At 48.5% G+C, this 12,500-nt stretch overlaps 1 protein-coding gene across 10 annotated transcripts in view; it reads left to right on the top strand.

Annotated features, from left to right (window-relative positions):
- LOC113824540 (uncharacterized protein CG43867) overlaps positions 1-12,500 on the top strand; it is an 864,266-nt gene that overhangs the window by 719,484 nt on the left and 132,282 nt on the right. The gene's annotated exons all lie outside the window — the stretch shown is intronic.

Genomic DNA, 12,500 nt, shown 5'->3' with positions numbered 1-12,500 from the left:
TGTTCCAAACTCGTGATGAATTTATTGTTCCTTTGATACATTTTATAGACGCTGTAAATGGCGATATCCATAGCAGTTTAGGGGTTTGTATAAATTCGTCTCCTTATTTTAATCTCCTGATGACTTAATGCTCCTTGATAAACTGGATTAGGACGGTTATAGCCGGTGGATACTGATAGGACTCTCGTGAGCAGAGAGAGCTTAATAAATTTCACAGAAAGATCAAATCCTCGAATTAACTCGTCAGAACTCTACAGGGTATACATTTTTATTCATAATTTGCATCCGTCTCGTGAATGAACATGTATTCCCACTCAGGTACGGTTCAGTTATTAATACATCAACTTTTATGTATCTAAATATCACGCATTTATTTACCAGTTCACCTTTCTTTTTCTCATTATTAAAGGATTTTGTTTGTGATTTAATGCTCGTGTTTGTTGTACGAGAAGTCGTATTTGTGATAATAAGCTCCTTTGAAGTATTAGCATGTCGTACAGTCGTACCTCTGAGTCGTACCTTTAAGCCGGTGATTTAATGACAGGCGCTGATTTACCTTCTAACACGGATATATATATTTTTTTAAGATGACAGGGTCGGCCATGTGGCTGGGATTATATTTATGATGGAGGTAGCTAGTGTGTATATTTTAGGGGGGACTTCGTGAGAGGGTTTGGGTTCAATGATAGATAGATAGGAGCAGCAGCGTTTCCATGTTATCATTTGAACGTTATTGTTCCGAAGAGAGAACAAAATTTGCTGTTTGGTTATTGCCTCACGGTGCACATTGTGTCAATTGTGTAATTAGTTCTCGTGTGTATTGGTGCGTGGTTACGTCTGAATGATATAGTTATTAATTGGGTTATTGTATACCCGCTCGGTGTAAGCTAATAATCTGTTAATTGGACTGTGACATATATATATCTTAATGAGTTTACATTTTCCGCCATAATTGCTGTGAAATGTACAAAACCTGTGGGTGATACGGGACTTTGATCGGGTGAGTGGTAAAGGATAGAGGAAGGAGATTTAAAGGTCGGAAATAATTCTGTCTCTCTCTCTCTCTCTCTCTCTCTCTCTCTCTCTCTCTCTCTCTCTCTCTCTCTCTCTCTCTTTCTCTCTCTCTCTCTCTCTCTCTCTCTCTCTCTCTCTCTCTCTCTCTCTCTCTCTTCCTGTTCCTGTTCCTCTTTCTCTTTCTTTTTCTGTTTCCCCCTTCCTTCCTCTCCTTCCCTCTTTCTCTCTCCCTCTCTCTTCCCCTGGGGATAGTGCAGGAGAAACGCTATGATACTTCACATACAGTCCCCCAACCCTTTTCCCCCTTCCTCAGCCTCTTAAACTCATATTTCCTACCCTTCCCTTTCCTCCTCCCCTTCCCCCTTACTCTTCCCCCTTCCCAAACTTCCCTCCCCTTTTCCTCCTGTTTCCTTCCCTTTTTCCTCTCTATTTCCCTTCCCCTTCCCAGTTCTCTCCATAATGCTATGCTCCCCTCCCTTCCCTCCCATTCAACCCTCCCCTTTCTTTCCCTCTCCCATTCTCAGCCTCCCTCCTCTCTCCTCCTTTCCTCTTCCTGTCCCTCTCCTCCTTTCCCTCCTCTTCCCCCCTCCTTTCCCCTCCCCACTCCCCCCTCCCCCCAACATGACACGTGAAGGTGGATCAGGTCGGACTGATCCACCTAATCCCCGTCATGTGAGACAGAGGAGATCTGCCGAATCGTGTTTGTAATAGGTCGGAGATGGATAGGCAGTCCCGCGGGTACTTATTGTTCGTGCGTTTGTCTTTTGTTTTTGTTTTTTGGGTTTTTGTTTTTTGCTTTGTGCGTTTGTTTTGTATTGTTTTGTAGTTTTCGTGGTATTTTTGGGGGGTGGGGTAGAGGGGGGGGGTTCTATTGTGTGATCTGTTTGTTGGTTTTGTTTACTTGTTTTTTTGTGTGTGTTTTGTTTTTTAGTTTTCGTGGATTTTTTTTTGGGGGGGGGAGAGGGGGGTTCTATTTGTGGATCCGTTTGTTGTTTTTGTTTACTTGTTTTTTGTGTGATTTATGTTGAGATTTGATTGAATTTGTGAGGTTGTGTTTTATATGTGGGTGGTTTTGTTGTTGTTATGCGTATATTTCGGTTATGTGCCAAAGGTAGACATTGGTGGTATTAATAGAAAGAAAAACAAATATATAGTAAATAGTGAAACCCGAGATTTCTGTTTTATTTTGCATTCTTTGTTGTATTCTCTAATTCCAGTATTATCCATTGTTTATTTCATCCACTTGTCTTTTTTCTGTTTTGTTTTGATGGGTGTAATGTGGCCTTCTGTCTTCTCTGCTTAAAGCTGAAAGTGGCCTGTCTCTCTCTCTCTCTCTCTCTCTCTCTCTCTCTCTCTCTCTCTCTCTCTCTCTCTCTCTCTCTCTCTCACTCTCTCACTCTCACTCCCTCTTTCTCTCTCTCTCTCTTTCTCTCTCTCTCTCTCTCTCACTCTCTCTCTCACTCTCTCCCCACTCTCTCTTCTCTCTCTCTCTCTCTCTCTCTCTCTCTCTCTGTCTCTGTCTCTCTCTCTCTATCTCTCTCTCTTTCTGTCTCTCTCTCTCTCTCTCTCTCTCTCTCTCTCTCTCTCTCTCTCTCTCTCTGTTTGTCTCTCTCTCTGTCTCTCTCTCTCTCTCTGTCTCTGTCTCTCTGTCTCTCTCTCTCTCTCTCTCTCTCTCTCTCTCTCTCTCTCTCTCTCTCTCTCTCTCTCTCTCTCTCTCTCTCTCTCTCTCTCTCTCTCTCTCTCTCAGTGTGGTTTGTTTTGCCGGTGAAAGAAAACGATATTTAAAGTTTATTTATGGTTTATATTACGGAGGGAAATGGGTATCAAAAATCACATTGAAGTAAGGCATACTGCAGATTTTTAAAAAAGTAAGAAAAAAGTTAGTTTTATTCTGAATATCAACGCTTAGTATATTTGTGGTATATAACAGCGACATATGCTTTTGCGTGTGTATGTTTCCACATCTGGCCATATAGAGAGAGACATTTTGTTAATGGAAAGAAAAATATTCCTTTTTTAGGGGAAAACTGTTTTTTTATAGGGGAAAAAGACGTGGGATTCTTGCTATATATTTTTATAAGGACGCGGGGAATAAGTTTTATGAGATTTTAGTCATATTTTTTAAAGGTTGGTATTAATGGAGATGTGTGGGTGAGTGCGTATAGATCCGGGTATGGTACATATCGTAGGAGTTCTTTAATGGGCAAAAAAATGATAAAAAATAAGGTCATGTCATGTCGATAAAAAAATGATAAAAAATAAGGTCATGTCATGTCATGTCGATAAAAAAAATGATAAAAAATAAGGTCATGTCATGTCATATCGATAAAAAAAGTTCAAAAATAAGGTCATGTCATGTCATGTCGATAAAAAAAATGATAAAAAATATGGTCATGCCATGTCATGTCGAAGGAGAGATATATACTTACAGATTTGGACATAGGGAGATACAGATTTAAAGAGTTCTAATTCACTGGATTTAGGTAGAGTCTTAGTGTAGATTGAAAGTGTGAACATAGAATAACCTGACCTTATCTACGAAAGAATAATTTGACCTTATCTACGAAAAGTATGTATGTATAAATGCAATGAACGAGAGACCACGTTATGCTGTAAGTGAAAGGTGACAGTGAAGGCATTTTTACATACCGGTAGAGGATTGCTGTGACTGTTTTTATTTCTTGTCAAAAAAAAGGCATATATTTTTGCTATTACACAGGATTACGTGTTTTTTCGTTACTGGATTGTGCTGGGACACTTTATGGATGTCAGGGCAGATGGATGATGGAGGGACTGTGTGGGCGTGTGTGAGTGTGTGTGTGTGTGTGCGTGTGTGTGTGTGTGAGAGTGTGTGTGTGTTTGTGTGTGTGTGTGTGTGTGAGTGTGTGTGTGTGTGTGTGTGTGTGTGTGTCTGTCTGTCTGTGTATGACGCGTATTTTGCATATAATTGGACTTTTCCATTCCGTAATTAACGTATTAAAATGCTCATGTACACGTGACGAGACTGCACACACAAACCCTCGCCGGATCATATCATAGCATCATTGGTTTTTCGCAAATGATTATTACACAGATAATTTCCGGTCCGGTGGTCGATCCTGGGAGGCTTGCAATTAATATTAGCGACCGGTATTAATGAGCAGCGGTACGGCGGCAACTAATTGGTATTTGAGACTCCGGAGCCAAAGTCCTTGGGGTCAGCTTCGTGAGTGAAGAACGTGGGGGGGGGTTGAACACGACGAATGCTAACGAATAGTATGATTTATAACAATAGAATACCCTGTTTAGCGTGGGTGCTGCACCGAGAAGAAGAGGCTTTTGTTTTGAAGTCGGGCGTCGGGGGGGGGGGGGGGGGGAGGGTGGTTCTTCCCAGCAGGTCGGGACGGTTGAAGTCGGGCGTCGAGGGGGGGGGGGTTAACACGACGAATGCTAACGAATAGTATGATATATAATAATAGAATACCCTGTTTAGCGTGGGTGCTGCACCGGGAAGTCGGCTTTTGTTTTGAAGTCGGGCGTCGGGTGGGGGGGGGGGAGGGTAGTTCTTCCCAGCAGGTCGGGACGGTCCGTGTCGGGGCCAGTGAGGGAGTGCCAATAGCGAAGGCCGGTAAAAAAGTACCTTAGGCAGAGGTCAAAACGTTGTGATATGTAAGGTATAAAAAAAAAATTAAATTCGGTTCGCTGTTACAGTACTGGATCCGTTGCGAGGGTTCTGTGTACCAGCGTGAAGTGCTTTCCTCTCTTTTTTTTTTTTCGAGCGGATTACGACAAGCTAATCCGCTAATGCTAGCAACAAAGTGATTCCTTTTTTTTAGGCTCTTTTTTTTTTTTTTTTTTTTTTTTTGGTTTTTTTTTTTTTTTTTTTTTTCAATAGCAGTTTTACGGCCGATCCTCCGGTATGTATGTGAAAGACGCGAGATCTGAGAGACTCGTAGATTTACCGACAGCTGTTGAAATTGCTCTCCCTTCAAAGGCTTGCTCTACTGTAAGTCACGAGAGGGTGTTGTCTTTTTCTTTCTTTCTTTTTGTTTTTCTCTCTCCCTTCTTTTTTTTTGGGGGTGGGGGTGGAGTGGGGTCCTTTTTTTTCTTCTTCTTTTAGGGGGTGGGGAATAGTGGGGTAGGGAGGGGAGGGAGGGGAGGGGGTGGGGAGTCTGAAGAGCATACAAAGAGTTGTTGGTCGTGAAATTTGGCTTCCGAATAGAGGATTTTCGGAGCGAAAGGAGATGAGAGAAAAAGGGTGGGTGGGGGGGGGGTATATTAGGGTGTATTAGCGTGAGTTAGGGTATGTATTCCCATTTTTTTCTTTTCTTTTCTTGTCTTTTCGTTTTCAGTATCAGTTATTTGTCTTGTCTCTCTCTCTTTCCCTCTCTCTCTCTCTCTCTCTCTCTCTCTCTCTCTCTCTCTCTCTCTCTCTCTCTCTCTCAGTCTGTCTGTCTGTCTGTCTCCCTCTCTCTCTCTCTCTCTCTCTCTCTCTCTCTCTCTCTCTCTCTCTCTCTCTCTCTCTCTCTCTCTCTCTTTGTCTCTGTCTCTGTCTCTGTCTCTGTCTCTGTCTCTGTCTCTGTCTCTTTCTCTGTCTCTGTCTCTGTCTCTGTCTCTGTCTCTCTCTCTCTCTCTCTCTCTCTCTCTCTCTCTCTCTCTCTCTCTCTCTCTCTCTCTCTCTCTCTCTCTCTCTCTCTCTCTCTCTCTCTCTCTCTCTCTCTCTCTCTCTCTCTCTCTCTCTGTCTCTGTCTCTGTCTCTCTCTGTCTCTGTCTCTGTCTGTCTCTCTCTCTCTCTCTTTCTCTTTCTCTCCCTCTCTCTCTCTCTCTCTCTCTCTCTCTCTCTCTCTTTCTCTCTCTCTCTCTCTCTCTTTCTTCTCTCTCTCCCTCTCTCTCTCTCCCTCTCTCTCTCTCCCTCCCTCCTCCTCCCTCCCTCCCTCCCTCCCTCCCTCCCCTCCCTCCCTCCCTCTCTCTCTCTCTCTCTCTCTCTCTCTCTCTCTCTCTCTCTCTCTCTCTCTCTCTCTCTCTCTCTCTCTCTCTCTCTCTCTCTCTCTCTCTCTCCTCCCTCTCCCTCCCTCCCCCCCCCTTTATCAAATGAGAAGCTGACTGTCGACTTTTGACGGTAGGCCTACGAGAGGGAGCCGTAAGTATGCCTCATTTAGAAATCGAGGCGAGTCTTATGGCGCGTCAGATAACCCCGGGAGGCCAAGGACGAGATCAGCCTCCCTGTCTGTCCTCCTTTCTTCCTTTCTCCTCTGCTTCCTCTCTCTCCCTCTCCTTCTTCCCTCTGTCTCATTCTCCTTCCTCTCTCTCTCCCCCGTCTCCTTCTTCCCTCTGTCTCACTCTCCTCTCCTTCCTCTCTCTCCCCCGCCTTGCTCCCTTCCCACTGCTCCCCTCTCTTTCCTCTCTCTTCCCCGCCATCCTCCTTTCCCACTCCTCCACCTCTGGCCTTCCTTCCTCGCTTCCCTTCGCTTTCTTCCCTCCCCTCTCCTTCTTCTCCCTCTCTCTCCTTTCTCCCTGTCCCCCGCCTTCCTCCCTCTTTCTTCCGCTCCTCTCCTCTCTCCCTTCCCTTCTGCCTCCTTGCCCCCTTCTCTACTTCCCATCCCTTACCTCCCCCCTTGCTTCCGTCTCCTCTCGTCTTTCCGCTTCCCCTCTCCTCCCTCGCTCTATTCCTCTCCTTCCCTTTTCCTGGTATCTCAATCTCTATTCCTCTCTACCCTCTTGCCTCCCCTCTATCTTTCCTCCTTCTTCTTCCCTCTCTCCCTTCCTCTGCTCTCTCCATTCCATCCTCTCTCCCTCCCTGTCCTCTCTTTCCTCCCTCTCCTCTTTCCCTAATTCTCCCTGCCCACTCCTCCCTCCCTTCCTCTTCTCTGTCTCTCCCTTTCTCTCTCCCTCCCTTTCCTCTCTTTCCTCCCTCTTCCCCTCTCCTTCCCTCCCTCTTCCCCTCTCTCTTTCCTCCCTCCCTCTTCTTTCTTCCTCTCCTCCCTTCCCTCCCTCTTCCCCTCTCCTCCCCTCCCTCCCTTCCCCTCCTCCCTCTTGGGGGGCCCTGAGGTAAGTGCCCTCTCGTGGCACTCCTATTGTTGTCGTTGTTCTAGTAATTCCCTCACACGCTTTGTCTCTTTTACTGTCTTCTCTTTCTCTCTCTCTCTTCCTTCCTTCCTCTCGCGTTTCCTTTCCTCCTTCCTTTTCTTCCAGCGACTCCTCGCTTCCCCCCCCCCACTTCTCTCTCTCTCTTTATTCTCCCTCTTTCGAACCTTCTGTCACTTTCTTTGTACAGGTAGAGAGGAAGGGACGAAGGGGGGTGAAGGGGGGAGGGCAAGGAATGAATAGAAAGGATTAAAGCGAAAAGGGCAGAGCAGGAAGCGGAGAGGGACGAAGAGAAGAAGGAGAAAAAAAAGGAAGATGAAGAAAGCGAGGAGGAAAGAAGAGGAACTGAAAAGCGAAAAGAGGAGAAAGGATATTTTATTCACTCTCGGGTTCCTTCACATCGCGGAAGTGGGCCTGGGAGGGAGAGGGGGGGAGGGGAGTTGGAACCGCGAGAGGGGGTAAGGCGAGAGAGAAGGAGGTAAGGGGTGAGGAGGTGAGGGTAAGGAGAGAGAGAAGGAGGGAGGGGTGGGGGGGAGGGAGTAAGGCGGAGAGAGTGAGGGGGTGAGGTGGGGAGTGGGTAAGAGAGAGGAGAGAAAGGGGGAGGGGTGGGGGGAGGGGTAAGAGCGGAGAGAGGAGGGGGTGGGGTGGGGTGGGTAAGAGTGGTTGAAGGGTTAGGGGGAAGGGGAGGGAGGGGCAGGGAGGTAGTGCCATGGGGAAGGGGGAAGGGTTGTGTGAGGGGGAAGGGGCGAGGGGAGGAGGTAGGTAGAGAAGACCTCATGGGGGAGGGGAAGGGGAATAGAAAAGGGGAGAGGGGGGCAGCAAGGACCGACAGGGAGACCAGGGAAAGGGAAGAGGGTGGGGAGAAGGGAGGGAGGAAGAATAAGAGCTGAGAAGGAGAGTCGGGGGGAGGGAGGGGGAAGGGGGGAAGGGGGGGGAAGGTAAAAGGTGGCAAAGTCGAGCATGAGCGATGGTGCGTGAAGATGAGCCACCTCCGAGATCAGGAGGAGGAGGAGGAGGAGGAGGAGGAGGAAAGGAAGGAGGAGGAGGAGGAGGAGGAGGGAGTGAGGAAGGAGATGAGGGAGAGGGGGGGGAGGGAGGAGGAGGGGGAGGAGGAGGAGGAGGAGGAGGAGGAGGCTGCATCTCCAGGTTATCCCTCCGCGACATGTCTTCACTCTTGGTTAGGATTGACGCGGGTGGAAGTTGCGGAGGGGGAGGGGGAGGGAAGGGGGATGAGAGGAGAGGAGGGAAGCGAGGTGGGAGAGGAGAGAGGGAGGAAAGGAAGAGGGATGGATAGGAAGGAGATGGAAGAGATGAGAGGAGAGGAGAGGAAGAGGGATGGAGAGGAGGTGGGGGAATGGGGTGGTGAGAGGAGGGAAGGAAGAAGGAGAGGAGAGGAGGAAGTGGAAGAGGGTGAGGAGGAGGAGAGGAAGAGGGTATGGATAGGAGGGGAAGAGGGATGGAGAGGAGGAAGGAAGAAGAAGGAGAGGAGAGGAGGAGAAAGGAAGAGGGGATGGATAGGAGGGTGGAAGAGAAAGTGGAGTGGAGGAAGGAGAGTGGAAGAGGGATGGAGAGGAGGGTGGAAGCGGGCTGGAGGAGGGAAGGATGGGAGGGTGGAAGAGAGAAGAGTGATATGGGGTGGAGAGGGAGGGTGGAAGAGGGGAGAGGGAGAGGAAGAGAGTAAGAAGAGAGTAAAGAGGGATGAGATAGGGAGGGTGGAAGAGGAGAATGGAGCGAGGCAAAGAGAATAGTGGAAGAAAGGAGTGGAGCGGGGTAGAGAGGAGGGCGGGGTGGTGGTGGAAAGGGGTGTGTGGGGGGGGGGCTTGTGATCACACGGGAACTGAGGCTTTTAGGGAGCAAGGGAGAGCAGGCACGCGAGGGGGAAAGGGAGAGTCTGATGTGCGAGTGAATGAGGGCGCGTGAGGGAATGTGGGTTAGTGAGTGAGTGTCAGAGGAAGTGAGTGAGTGAGGCCGTGTGAGAGAATGTGGATGAGCGAGTGTGTGTGTGTCAGAGGAAGTGAATAAGCGAGTGTGTCTGCGAGATATTGTGTGAGGTTTGTGTGTGAGAGAAAGAGAGTGAGTGTGTGTGCGTGAGAGTGAGTGTGTATGCGTGAGAGTGAGTGTGTGTGCGTGAGAGTGAGTGTGTGTGCGTGAGAGTGAGTGTGTGTGCGTGAGAGTAAGTGTGTGTGCGTGCGAGATGAGTGTGTGTGCGTGAGAGTAAGTGTGTGTGCGTGAGAGTAAGTGTGTGTGCGAGAGTGAGTGTGTGTGCGTGAGAGTGAGTGTGTGTGTGCGTGTGAGAGTGAGTGTGTGTGCGTGAGAGTGAGTGTGTGCGTGAGAGTGGTATGTGTGCGTGAGAGAGAGTGTGTGTGGGAGTGAGAGTGAGTGTGTGTGTGTGAGAGTGAGTGTGTGTGCGTGAGTGAGTGAGTGTGTGTGTTAGTGAGTGTGTGTGCGTGAGAGTAAGTGTGTGTGCGTGAGAGTAAGTGTGTGTGTGTGAGAGTGAGTGTGTGTGCGTGAGAGTGAGTGTGTGTGCGTGTGAGAGTGAGGTGTGTGCGTGAGGAGTGAGTGTGTGTGCGTGAGAGTGGGTGTGTGTGCGTGACAGTGAGTGTGTGTGTGCGTGAGAGTGAGTGTGTGTGCGTGAGAGTGAGTATGTGTGCGTGAGAGTGAGTGTGTGTGCGTGAGAGTGAGTGTGTGTGCGTGAGAGTGAGTATGTGTGCGTGAGAGTGAGTGTGTGTGCGTGAGAGTGAGTATGTGTGCGAGAGAGTGAGGGTGTGTGAGCGTGAGAGTGTAGTATGTGTGCGTGAGAGTGAGTGTGTGTGTGAGAGTGAGTGTGTGTGTGCGTGGGAGAGTGAGTATGTGTGCGTGAGAGTGAGTGTGTGTGTGCGTGAGAGTGGGCGTGTGTGTGCGTGACAGTGAGTGTGTGTGTGTGAGAGTGAGTGTGTGTGCGTGAGAGTGAGTGTGTGTGCGTGGGAGTGAGTGAGTACAAAGGTGAGAGTGAGTGTGTGTGCGTGAGAGTGAGTGTGTGTGCGTGAGAGTGAGTGTGTGTGCGTGAGAGTGAGTATGTGTGCGTGAGAGTGAGTGTGTGTGCGTGAGAGTGAGTATGTGTGCGTGAGAGTGAGTGTGTGTGCGTGAGAGTGAGTATGTGTGCGTGAGAGTGAGTATGTGTGCGTGAGAGTGAGTGTGTGTGCGAGTGAGTGAGTATGTGTGCGTGAGCGAGTAGTGTGTGCGTGAGAGTGAGTATGTGTGCGTGAGAGTGAGTGTGTGTGTGCGTGAGAGTGAGTATGTGTATGTGAGAGTGAGTGTGTGTGCGTGAGAGTGAGTATGTGTGCGTGAGAGTGAGTATGTGTGCGTGAGGAGTGAGTGTGTAAAGTGTGAGTGGTGAGTATGTGTGTGTGAGAGTGAGTGTGTTGTGCGTGAGAGTGAGTGTAGTGTGCGTGAGAGTGAGTATGTGTGCGTGAGAGTGAGTGAATGTGTACGTGAGAGTGAGTATGTGTGCGTGAGAGTGAGTGTGTGTGCGTGAGAGTGAGTATGTGTGTGCGTGAGAGTGAGTGTGTGTGTGCGTGAGGAGTGAGGTGGGGGTGAGAGTGAGTGATGTGGTGGCAGCAGGAGTGAGTGTGTGTGCGTGAGAGTGAGCATGTGTGCGCAGAGAGTGAGTGTGTGTGCGTGAGAGTGAGTATGTGTGAGAGTGAGTGAGTGTGTGCGTGAGAGTGAGTAAGTGTGCGTGAGAGGTAGAGTATGTGCGTGAGAGTGAAGGTGTGTGTGCGTGAGAGTGAGTATGTGTGCGTGAGAGTGAGTGTGTGTGCGTACGTGAGAGTGAGTGTGTGCGTGAGAGTGAGTATTATGTGTGCAAGAGAGTGAGTGTGTGTGCGTGAGAGTGAGTATGTGTGCGTGAGAGTGAGTGTGTGTGCGTGAGAGTGAGTGTGTATGCGTGAGAAATAAAATACGTTTGTGAGAGAGAATAAGTGTATGTGAGAGAATGTGGGAGATTGAGTGAGAGAGGAAGAGAGTGAGTGTCTGAGAGAAATTGAGTAAATAAGAAATAGAGAGGGAATGAGAATGGAATAAATATATATAAATAGTTCACGTATTTGTATTTTTTTTCTAATTCAATTAATTCCTTCGTGTTTCTCTCAGTTTTGTAATGAAGTTTCGCAAACCTTCCTCTTAATGGCACCAAATTTGGCACCGTCTGCGGGGGCACCTATGATGCCACAATAAACAGGAAACTGGGATTTCTTTTGTCATATCAGGGGCAATAGCAACTTCTTTTTTCCGCGACAAAGTTAGAGCAGATGCTAGGCTGTTGCCGTAAAGTTGGGCTGTTGTCACATAAACGAAGGTGGGAATGAAATGTATCGAGAGATTTTTTTCTTCTTCTTTTCTTTCTTTTTCTTTATTTTTCTTCTTTTCTACTTTTCTTTCTTTTTTTCTTCTTTTCTACTTTTCTTTTCTTTATTTTTCTTTATTTTTCTTGTTCTTCTTTTTTTTCTTTCTTTTTCTTTCTTCTTCTTCCTTCTTCTTCTTCTTCTTCTTCTTCTTCTTCTTCTTCTTCTTCTTCTTCTTCTTCGGCGTGCGACCCTCGTATCGCGGAGGATTTGCTGTGTATTCTTAATATTGTTGTTTTATCGGCTATTTTCTCTCTCTCTCTCTCTCTCTCTCTCTCTCTCTCTCTCTCTCTCTCTCTCTGTTCTGCTCCTGTCTCTCTCTCTCTCTCTCTCTCTCTCTCTCTCTCTCTCTCTCGCTCTCTCTCTCTCTCTCTCTCTCTCTCTCTCTCTCTCTCTCTCTCTCTCTCTCCTTTCTTCTGTGTGTCTGCATAGATGAGATGATTAGGATTACCGTAACGCCAGGCCTCGGCGCGCGCGTGGGATTAATCAATTTATCCTAAGGGCTATCTGGGGAGCGGGGGAAGGGGGGGCAGGGGGAGAGGGGGTATCACATAACGCGTCTTTTCATTATGGCGAGAGGGGGCGGGGGGGGGGGGGGGTGGAGGTCGTCCACGCCGCCGCGGGTGGGGTCACGTCACCGCTTTTTTCCCGCATCTCGATCTGAAGTGGGTCTTAGAGCGAAAAAACGTTCGAGTCAATTGGTGGCGAACGTTTCTTCGTCGGGGTGCGGTTTTCTGACGCCCCGACCGCCCCGACCGCCCCCCGACAGCCTCTGCGGATTCTCCATTTCCTTTGTCGTCGCGGAGGCCCCCACCCACCCACCCCATCCCCCCATTAGTCACCGAATCGCCCCCTACAGACGGGTAGTTTAATCGGCGCTCCTTCCAAGTGATGACTCATTCGCAGTGGCCCCCCTAGAATGGTTAGTCATCACTCTCTCCCGTTCCCTTGTTCCTCGGCCTCTCCCTCTCCCTCTCTCTCCCCTTCTCTCTCTCCCCCTTCTCTCTCCCCTTTCTTTCTCTCCTTTCTCCCTCCGCGCGTTTC

Source organism: Penaeus vannamei, chromosome 14 (assembly GCF_042767895.1).
Source record: "Penaeus vannamei isolate JL-2024 chromosome 14, ASM4276789v1, whole genome shotgun sequence".
NCBI lineage: Eukaryota > Metazoa > Arthropoda > Malacostraca > Decapoda > Penaeidae > Penaeus > Penaeus vannamei.
Note: the sequence above shows the minus strand (reverse complement) of the source record. Positions and strands in the feature narration are given on the sequence as shown.